We start from the raw sequence: 9062 nt of genomic DNA on the forward strand, positions 1-9062 counted from the left end.
GTTGCTTTACAATGTTGTGTTATTTTCTACTTCTACACACACTTTAGAGATTCCTAATTCACATTTAGCCTATCAAAGTCTCTGAGAATTCTTGTGGTATCTAGTAAAGAAGTCTGTTTAACTTTTTAAATTCAGCATTTTCAACTGCAGAAATTTCGAATTCAAAATTGTATTTGGCCAGAATTGCAGTGCAAATTTGTTTTGGTCTCGGTATGTGCCTAACGTATCTGGGGATTAACTGACTATTCAAGAAGTGATTTCAAAGCAACAATCAATTTGGCAAAAACTGCAGTGGCACATTGCTTCAATTAACTGTAGTAACTATGGTGTTTCTGGTTTCTGCATACAGAACCCTCCCATCTATTACCTCTGTGTAGCCAGGGTTTGGCTGTCTATCATGATGCCCTGTTCCTCCATCTCCATGTACTGGAATATGCACAGAGCCTAGATTGGGCCAATCAGAGTCTTGCTTGGTCTCTCTCTGCATTCTCTGGGTATGGTGATTGGTTCAGGAATGAGAACATGGTCCAAGCTAAGCCAATCAGTACTTCTTGAGTTTTGGGCTGGAGCTGGTAAGGCAGATTGCCCCTCTTTCTTTGTGAGATATAAGAATACAGGCCTGGGGTTATTGACAGTGAGATTTAAAACAGCACCATAGACAAATATAAAGACAAGTAACAAACTGTAGACAGATATTGCTACCCACATGATATAGCATGGTTATCATCCTTAAATATAGTCTTATTTATCAATAAGAAAACGATAAAAGCTCCAACTGAGGACTGGGTAAGAAATCCAGACAAACAATAGAAAAACTGAAATGGTCAATAAGCCTAAGGGAAAAAGAAATACTACCTCAGTAGTATTAAAAAATAAATTGAAATATGAAGATAGCATTTATAATCAATCAGATTTACAGACAGTAAAAACAATGATAGCATTCTACATTGGACAAGAGGTGGAAAACAGGTAATCTCAGCCACTAATTATAGGAGTATAAGTTGTTAACATTTTGTGAACCGTTACTGTGGTAAAACAAATCAGATATCTTCAGCATTTGTATGTCTCGATATCCCAGTTAATTTATCCCAAGGAAATAATTGGACAAGTGCTCAGATATGTGTGTTTGTGGCAGGGCTCAGAGTTATTGAATCAGTGCTGGAGTCTTCTCTCAAGATCCTTCCTTAAGGGTTGCGGACATACAGAGTAAGAATGCTTAGGGCACATTCTTTTCTTCTCTACTTCTTTAAAATGCCAATTTACTGTTGCCTGATTCTCTATCTGCATCTTTCCTTTGCCCTATTGGAGGAGATATATTTGAGAAATACTCCAAATGGTGAACAGCAAATATGGTATGACCAAACTCTCTCCTCTCTTCATTCCAACCTACGTTCCAAACTCCATGGAGTTTCCCTTCCCCTAGGTAGGGAGACTCTGTGAGCATGGTATCTGCCTTAGTTATGAGAGACAGGGCTGATCCAGCCTATTACTCTTATTAATGAAATCCTAGTAGTCGCATTTGTATAACAAGTCACAGATTACTGGAATTCTAATGTTTCCATCTTGGAGACATGTAACTGAATCTCTGCTCTTAATATAATGACTGTAATAACAATTGCCTAAAAACTTACCTGGGTAATTATGAGTTACATCTTTCATCTCTATCCCCTCATTGTCAACTCCAACTCTTAGAAACAATTCAACTGGTGATCTACCTTTATCATCCTTCAACGTGAATTGAAACACATTCTTTTAATCTGGAACATTACTTAATGCTCTATCACTCCTCCTATTTTGGCTAGTAATTGCTTAAAGTGCCCATTTAAATTTTTACTTATTCCTCCGCTTTGTGTTTGATATGAATTGTTGAGAGGATTACTTCACCATTGTATTTCCTTGTCCTTCCTTCCTCTTTTTTTTTTTTTTTTTCTTTTTACATTTTTGGCCATGTCATGCAGCATGTGGGACAGTTTTCTGACCAGGGATCAAACCTGGGCCTCTGCAGTGAAAGTGCCAAATCCTAGCCACTAGGCCACCAGGAAACTCCCTGTCCTTCCTTTCTTATACTGTTTGTGCTATAAAATGCTACTTCCTGATCTGATGATATCTAAGTTTGGGTCTGTATTTGTGGATAGTCTTGCCTTTTAGCCTTTTTTGTCTTTGTCAAGGCCTCAGTCACAAAGTCAAAACCAAAAATATTGTCAATACTGTCAATACCAGAGAAAACCTATTTATAACTTGTTGCTCCCATGGGTGATAAACCTGTTTACTGACTGAAATATAAACATGTCTTTGGCTGTTTAGAAGCTGGACAATCCCAAGGAAGAAGAGCAATTTCTGGAGATGCGTCCATTGAAACATAGCTTACAGCCCTGAGCACACCCATCTCAGGAAACTAACACTGCCAAAGCTTACACGAACATATATATCTTATCTCAATCACGAGCAGACTTCTCCTCTGAATGTGACTGATGGGCATCAACATGACTAATCTGTAGTTTTAGATAAAGCTCATGGCTTTTTCTTTTTAAGTCCAGCATCCAAATGAGGTTATTTTAAAGTCTGGTTCCCTGTATCCCACTTGCCAAAACAAGTGGTTAGATCACTGGTCATTGACTGAGTCATTATACGTATACATAAATATATCTGTCTATCACTATCTATCTATCTATCTATCCATCTCATCTAGCTATCTCAGAAGGGGTTTATGCTAGCCACACTGCATATATCTCTGTCCATTTTGCTGATATACCCCATCTTTTTTTCTTTTACTAGAAATTTTCAGTTAGCTGGTATTCTTTCAGACACAAATCCTCTCCATTAACCAAGCATTGCCATCCATAAACTAAGCTCCCTCACTTTTTTTTTTTTTTCTGAATACAGAAACTCACACGGTGTAGTATAAGCCTTCAATATCAGAAGTAAATCCTCTCACAAGGACAGTCTTGGTCCCTGGAAAGTGACTTCCTCTTATTTGTAGACAGGTTTCTGAATATATCATTTCCATTTAATCAATTCGCTTTGATGAGCTGCTTGTGTTTTTTTTGTTGTTATTTAAATGCTTTTCTGACAACGCCCAGGTTCTTCTTGGAATCTTTGATCTTAAAATTATTGGAGTCCCTCATTAGTAGCTTACATGACAACATGGGGGTTAATCCATGTATAATTTATAGTCAGCCATGTGGATCCATGGCTCTGCATCAGTGGATTCAACCAAACATGGACCATGTAGTACTGTATTATTTATTACTGAGAAATATCCACAGATACGTGGACCAGGGCAGTTCAAACCTGTGTTATACACGGGTCAACTGTAGTCTTGAGTGTGCTCTGTAGAATGTCTATGATTGTACTTCAAAGGGAAAACGGTGAGTAGCTGGATCAAGGATGGTTTGGTCTCAAAGCCCAATGTTCTTTCCTGTAGCACTTTCCCTGCTTTCAACCAGAAGTACAATTTCCTATTGTGCCCCAAGGAAGTCTGTATTGTTAAAACTTTCCTGTGTCTTTCAGCTTTGACTACTCCAAGGTTTCCATTCAATGAACCCTTCCTTACTCTCTCCTAATGCAGCAGTAGAGTTACCTACTCACTCATACCATCCATAGACTCTGGTATTCCTCATAATAGAATTTGTTACTGATTTGTTAGTCTAACACCTTTTACTCTTTCACCACTGCATCCTTCTCTCTCCTCACTATTGATGTATGGTCCTTGCCCTAGGATCTGTGTTATATGGTACACTGAGACAAGTACTGTATCCAGAAATCCATGAAAGCTCTGTTACTGATCCAAGCAGGACCAGAGGACATGAATAAGCTACATGAGCGGGCAACTTAGACGTCCATTTCACTCACCACAGCTACACCAAAACCCCTCTCTCAACTCACACCTATGACTATATTGAGTGGGGGGTCTTGTATCTCTAGGTAAAGGTAAGGAAAAAAGCCAAATCTTAGCTTATCAGTTGGTTGACTTGGCACGTGAGTGCAAGCTGAAAATGTACAATGGCTACGTTACAGCCATACTCAGGGGTGGCCTTGAAAGACACTGGTAAGGGAAGATCTTGAAGGTGGAGTTCTGAGTGGTTTACCTGGTCACCACTTTGTATGGAAACATGAGTGGCCTGAGATGGGAATTAATATGGATACATGGACAGTAGAAAATGCCTGACCAGAGGTTAGGGGTTTAGAAGAAAAAGGATTGAAAGATCAGAAATAAGAGGGTCTGGGGCAAAGGAATGTGAATGGAGATATGGGAGTGGAGTGGGAATGGTGTGTGAGACTTTTTACAGGTTAATGCCCACCAGAGGCATTGAATAACCAAGTGGACAAATTGGCTCAATCAGTTGACATTAGCCAGGCTTTGTTTATTGTGCACCCAGAATTAGCACGATGGACAAATAAAAGGCATGTATGCCACACATTGGTTCAAATGCATGGACTTTCACTTATCAATGCTGACCTAGGTATCTCTCTACGTACGATCTACCAACAGTGGAGATGAATGTTGTGTCCGCATCATGGCACTATTGTTTGAGGAGACCAATTGGCACTTGGTGGCAAGTTGACTACATTGGATTCCTTCCATTCTGGAAAAGCCAGTGGTTCATTCTCATTGGAACAGACACCCATTCTGACATTTTTTTCTGGGTATGGGTTTGACTTTCCTGCTCTCAGAGTCTTAGCCAGTACCACCATGTGTGGACTTCCAGAGTGCCTGATCCACAGGAAGAGAATACCACACAAGCTAGCATCCCATCAGAGGTATCACTTCACAATGGAGGATTTTCAGGAGGGGGACACTGACTATGGAATCCACTGATTATTTGACATATCATTCCATGCAAAAACTTCTGGCCTGATAAAGCATTGGGATGGTCTTTTGAAGGTGCAGCTAACATGCCAGGTTAGAGGCAATATTCTGCAAGGATATGCTGCCAATAGGAAGACTACGTGGGACCAGGAATCAGGGGGTGGAAGCTAGAGCGGCCCTATTACCCTCACTCCCAAGGACCCATTGGGTGACTTTGTGCTCTTCAGGCTTTGGGCTCCTTTAAACTATAAGTTATAGCTGGCTAGTTTTTTTTGTTTATTTTCATTGTACAGGTTTGTCACCACACTACACTGTCCCAACTTGAGTGAGTCAGAAGGTTACTGATTATAGTTTTCTCTAATGATAAGGTCTATAAAGTCTGTTTAATGAGGGTAATATCATTAGTACTCCTCAGATTTTAAATATTTTTATTTTATTATTATCATTTTGGCTGTGTTGTGCGGCATGCGGGATCTTAGTTCCCTGACCAGGGATTGAACGCATAGGGAAGTCCTAGATTTTAGATATTTTTAGGTGCCCATAATCATATTTCCTTCACTCAGGTGGTACTTTGAATTTAAGTGGGCATGTGCTTTTGGCAATTTCCTCTTTCAAGACAAAACTGTTGAATTTCTGCTAAGGAAGGCAAAAAAAGTTACTGTCCAGTGCCCCCTCACTCCATCTCAGTCCCCTGCAGCTGACTAACCTGGTTTCCCGGCAACATTGTGTTGAATGATCTAGAAGAGAGTTCATGGTTATAATAAATAATTGCAGATCCTACCACCTCTAGAGTCATCAAGCCCTGTGACTGTAGTTCCTCCCCCCATTTGCTGTGTTGTTCCTTGTAAACGTTCTCCTCTTCCCCAGACTCCCTTTGTGTAGTGTCTATTACCACACAGCACTGTAGTCCATTGCTAAGGGAAACTGAGGAACCTATAGCAAAACCAACTATCTTCACTTTTATCTGGTTTTAAGGAATAACAAACATGATCTTTGACCATTTAAATGGAGGACTCAAGATAGCATTGGATCACTAACATTTTGTATTTATTGACAAAGTATACTGATTCTTTCACACTATTTTTTCCAGCCCTTAGCTAAATCAAAGGCAAATAGAAAACCAACATGGTACCACATGGTATCATCTCTGTCCCCTTTATTATCCGAAAGTTTTCCCTACAGAGATTTATCCATATTGGATATGGAGTCTTTGTGTCATTTCCATTCTGCACAACCGCTACAATAACAATGTAAATGTATTGATGGATAAACAAGGCACAAACACTTGAGAACATCAAACAGTTTTTACTCATGTAAAGGACACAAAAGGATGTCAGGATATACGGCAGACAGTAGCAACATTCTCCAGCACCAAAGAGTGCAAACTTCCTAGTACTACACCTCATCAGCAGATGTATGGTTGCAGAGGTTAAAATGTAAATGACTGAAGGCCTAGAAGCACAACTGTCTTCTTCTGGCCTAGTCATATACTGGGGCGAACCTGCACATAATGTAGTATAGACACTTTCTGGAGATTACCTTACCAGGGCTAGGAGCATTTCTATATTCTCAGTTATACAATGCAGAATAGAATACACAGTACTTTAAGGAATTAAGCAAATGCTCATCTATCACCCCAGCCTATCTATGCTAGCATATCCTGGTTAAAGTATATTCCTGAACTCAGAGCCATGGAAAAACTTTCCCAGACACCTCTGGGATTCATACAAATAATCCCTTGATCTAGCTGAAGGAGTCCACCTGTGACTTGTGTAATAAGGATAAAAACAAGTATTCTAAGCACATAGGGTGTGTGGTTCTAGGAGAGCTAGAGATGATACCAAAGACAAAGATTTGGGAAATAAAACTTAAGAAGAAACTGTTCCTTTGACCACATGATGATATGAAGAACATCTATAAATTGAGTTTTTGTTCATGCTGTTTCAGAATAATGAAAATTTTAATTAAAATAAATTTGTAGTATGAATGTCCTTCAGTTGAATCAGAGGAATTGAATTCAAAATAACATAAGAAAAGAGGTAAACTTACTGGATAGAATTAGGATATATTCTGAAAAAAACAAAACAAAACAGTTCATGTGAAACGTTGGGATGAAACTAGGTATCAGAGACAACAAACAGTCTTTCACTGCTTCTCTCTGTGTTTGGACTTCATTCTTTCTTTCCATGTGGTATGCTACATAGCCTCAGAGCTTCACATATTAAAATTTTAGCCACCAAGGAGGACATGCCTCGAATGTCTGTCTGGATCCCCAAACCAAACACCATGACTGGGCCCAGCTGCGGTCAGTCGACCATCACCCAAACTAGGGAGACAGAATCACAAAAACAAAGTGACACTATTGGCGTTTTGGACCAGATCATTCTTTGTTGTGAGGGCTTGTCCTGTGTACTTCAGGATGTTTAGCAGCATTTCTGACCTCTACCCACTAGACAACAGCAGCACCTTCCTGGTTGTGGCAATCAAAAATGTTCCCAAACACTGCCATATGTCATTGGTGGAGAGCTGGCAAAATTGCCCCCAGTTGAGAACCACTGGCCTGTAGCAATCATATTCCATGAAATCACCAGAGAACATGGCGAAGAGTAGACGTAGAGGAGTAGGAATCAGATTATAGATACAGAGCAAGGTTTGTCGCAGTGGGAATAGAACATGGTATGGTGAGGAATTTATGCTTATAAATGCATCAGAATGTTCAGAAAGTAATTTGTTCTCAGTCCTAGATTCAACCACTTTGCAAATGCAAAATCAGTTTTCTCAGTTTAAAAGTGGAAGCAATACCAACTCCACAGAGTGGCTTTGAGTATTAAATAATTATGTGAAAGCACTTCAGAAGCTATGAAATGACACACAAATATAAGATAATAATAATAAATAAAATCACTGTAGAGAACCAGCCCTTTTCTCTACCTCAGGCTTTTTCTCAGGAGGCTGGGTAGAAAAGAGGCTGACTTCATGGAAATTTTATATATCTATATCTATCTATCTCAGAGCTCTTGAAAAACAAAACAAAGCAAGTGAAAACAAACAAACAAAAAACCAGAAACTATCAAATACAAGAGGATAGTTCATTGCTTTTTTATATAATTCTCATGTTGTCCCATTTAAGAACAGGCTTTTGATATAATACAGTTAATAAACATCAAGTTTATACCATTTGATGTATTTTGCTTATGTTACTCATTTTTACTCAGTTCATTTATTAGTACTACAAGTGGTAAGTAGTTAATTTATATTACTAATTTATGAACTTTTACTATAGATATTGAATAACTATAAGTAAATAACTATTTAAAAATTTTTATTTTATTTTATAACATAAATTTGGAAGCAGCCATATTGCTCAATCACAAATAATTAAACTTTTGACATTTATTAGCCCTTGGTGTCAACAAATTGTATAGCCTAGTAAAGAATTACAGCAAGGCTTTAATGAAATATTGAACATGAAGTAGAAATAATAAATTTGTCTCCTAACAGCATGTACAAATACCACTTAAGCCATTCCAAAACACATATACTACAAAGATAAATAATGGTATTAGAAGCCTTGATAACACATGGAAAATATCACCACCATCATCACCACCAATAACAACTGTGATAGGAATGATAAAAAATCAAAAGTTATCAAATGGTTGTCCTGAACTTGGAATGGTCCTAAGCACCTTACATGTATAATCTTATTTAATACTCAAGAATTTTTTAAACCCATTTAAAAATACTTAAAACATAGAGATAGAAACATGTTTAGAAAGTGGAAATTTCATTCTTTATCAGAATAACATAGTGAAATCTTAAGATTAATTAGACTGGTCAAATCTTTTTTTAGTATTTCTGTCATCGCATCTTTATTTGTTCTTAGTGTTCAAGAACTTGCCTTACAGTACTTACTATAAAATACATGTTTTTTGTTTGTTTGTTTCTTTGTTTTTCAAATTTAAATTTGTTGAATAAATATGGGGAAGAGAAGGAAATAAAAGGTGTTGCAGTTGTGGTTTGTGCATATTCTTTTTTGTTAAAGCTCAGTGGGTTTTTTTTCAGTGTTTATTATTTTATTTTTTTTGCCTTTTTTGTATTACATTTTTGTCCTATGATAGTGGTAAATCTCACCCCTTCACCTCCTCTTCCACCTTTTCCTCTTCCTCTTCCTCTTCCTCCTCCTCCCCCTTGTCCTCCTCTCCCTCCCCCTTCTCCTCCTCCTCCTCTTCCCCTTCCTCCTCCTCCCCCT

This window comes from Neophocaena asiaeorientalis, unplaced genomic scaffold, assembly GCF_003031525.2.
Source record: "Neophocaena asiaeorientalis asiaeorientalis breed wild unplaced genomic scaffold, Neophocaena_asiaeorientalis_V1.1 scaffold134, whole genome shotgun sequence".
Classification (NCBI taxonomy): Eukaryota; Metazoa; Chordata; class Mammalia; order Artiodactyla; family Phocoenidae; genus Neophocaena; species Neophocaena asiaeorientalis.